This window comes from Cucurbita maxima, unplaced genomic scaffold (assembly GCF_002738345.1).
Source record: "Cucurbita maxima cultivar Rimu unplaced genomic scaffold, Cmax_1.0 Cma_Scf03516, whole genome shotgun sequence".
NCBI classification, from domain to species: Eukaryota; Viridiplantae; Streptophyta; class Magnoliopsida; order Cucurbitales; family Cucurbitaceae; genus Cucurbita; species Cucurbita maxima.
In genome coordinates, this window is record NW_019275532.1 from 1 (window position 1) to 1673 (window position 1673).

Consider the following 1673-nt stretch of genomic DNA (forward strand, 5'->3'; position numbering starts at 1 on the left):
TTTTGTGCGCATGGCATGTCGGGTGCGATCATACCATCACTAATGCACCGGATCCCATCAGAACTCCGCAGTTAAGCGAGCTTGGGCGAGAGTAGTACTAAGGTGGGTGACCACTTGGGAAGTCCTCGTGTTGCACCCCTTTTTTTCTTTCAATTTCTCCGAGTTCTTTTCTTCCTTTCTCTACAAATGAGAACCTCCCCCGCTCACGCCCATCGCGTTTCGATCATGCCGCCCCGCATGCGTTAAATCCGACTTTGTGCGCTTATTTTTTGTGCGATCATACCAGCACTAATGCAACGGATCCCATTAGAACTCCGTAGTTAAGCGTGCTTGGGCGAGAGTAGTACTAAGTTGGGTGACCACTTGGGAAGTCCTCGTGTTGCACCCCTTTTTTTCTTTCAATTTCTCCCAGTTCTTTTCTTCCTTTCTCTACAAATGAGAACCTCCCCCGCTCACGCCCATCGCGTTTCGATCATGCCGCCCCGCATGCGTTAAATCCGATTTTGTGCGCATGGCATGTCGGGTGCGATCATACCAGCACTAATGCACCGGATCCCATCAGAACTCCGAAGTCAAGCGTGCTTGGGCGAGAGTAGTACTAAGTTGGTTGACCACTTGGGAAGTCCTCGTGTTGCACCCCTTTTTTTCTTTCAATTTCTCCCAGTTCTTTTCTTTCTTTCTCTACAAATGAGAACCTCCCCCGCTCACGCCCATCGCGTTTCGATCATGCCGCCCCGCATGCGTTAAATCCGATTTTGTGCGCATGGCATGTCGGGTTGCGATCATACCAGCACTAATGCACCTTTCCTATCAGAACTCCGCAGTTAAGCGTGCTTTGGCGAGAATAGTACTAAGTTGGGTGACCACTTGGGAAGTCCTCGTGTTGCACCCCTTTTTTTCTTTCAATTTCTCCGAGTTCTTTTCTTCCTTTCTCTACAAATGAGAACCTCCCCCGCTCACGCCCATCGCGTTTCGATCATGCCGCCCCACATGCGTTAAATCCGATTTTGTGCGCATGGCATGTTGGTTGCGATCATACCATCACTAATTTACCGGATCCAATCAGAACTCCGCAGTTAAGCGTGCTTGAGCGAGAGTAGTACTAAGTTGGGTGACCACTTGGGAAGTCCTCGTGTTGCACCCCTTTTTTTCTTTCAATTTCTCCGAGTTCTTTTCTTCCTTTCTCTACAAATGAGAACCTCCCCCGCTCACGCCCATCGCGTTTTCGATCATGCCGCCCCGCAGCGTTAAATCCGATTTTGTGCGCATGGCATGTCGGGTGCGATTATACCAGCACTAATGCACCGGATCCCATCAGAACTCCGAAGTCAAGCGTGCTTGGGCGAGAGTAGTACTAAGTTGGGTGACCACTTGGGAAGTCCTCGTGTTGCACCCCTTTTTTTCTTTCAATTTCTCCCAGTTCTTTTCTTTCTTTCTCTACAAATGAGAACCTCCCCCGCTCACGCCCATCGCGTTTCGATCATGCCGCCCCGCATGCGTTAAATCCGATTTTGTGCGCTTATTTTTTGTGCGATCATACCAGCATTAATGCAACGGATCCCATTAGAACTCCGCAGTTAAGCGTGCTTGGGCGAGAGTAGTACTAATTTGGGTGACCACTTGGGAAGTCCTTGTGTTGCACCCCTTTTTTTCTTTCCATTTCTCCGAGTTCT

The 1673-nt window shown here is 49.4% G+C and overlaps 6 non-coding genes and 1 pseudogene across 6 annotated transcripts; all 7 read left to right on the forward strand.

Moving 5' to 3' along the window:
• Window positions 1–20: 20 nt before the first annotated feature.
• On the forward strand, window positions 21–139 carry LOC111475904. The gene has a single exon (XR_002716779.1). It is a non-coding gene; the product is annotated as a 5S ribosomal RNA (ribosomal RNA).
• A 130-nt stretch (window positions 140–269) lies between these two features.
• On the forward strand, window positions 270–388 carry LOC111475906. The gene has a single exon (XR_002716780.1). It is a non-coding gene; the product is annotated as a 5S ribosomal RNA (ribosomal RNA).
• A 133-nt stretch (window positions 389–521) lies between these two features.
• LOC111475903 lies at window positions 522–640 on the forward strand. Its single transcript, XR_002716778.1, has one exon. It is a non-coding gene; the product is annotated as a 5S ribosomal RNA (ribosomal RNA).
• A 134-nt stretch (window positions 641–774) lies between these two features.
• LOC111475902 lies at window positions 775–892 on the forward strand (annotated as a pseudogene).
• Window positions 893–1025: 133 nt separating this feature from the next.
• LOC111475901 lies at window positions 1026–1144 on the forward strand. The gene has a single exon (XR_002716777.1). It is a non-coding gene; the product is annotated as a 5S ribosomal RNA (ribosomal RNA).
• Window positions 1145–1277: 133 nt separating this feature from the next.
• LOC111475900 lies at window positions 1278–1396 on the forward strand. The gene has a single exon (XR_002716776.1). It is a non-coding gene; the product is annotated as a 5S ribosomal RNA (ribosomal RNA).
• Window positions 1397–1526: 130 nt separating this feature from the next.
• Window positions 1527–1645, forward strand: LOC111475907. The gene has a single exon (XR_002716781.1). It is a non-coding gene; the product is annotated as a 5S ribosomal RNA (ribosomal RNA).
• The last annotated feature ends 28 nt before the right edge of the window (window positions 1646–1673 follow it).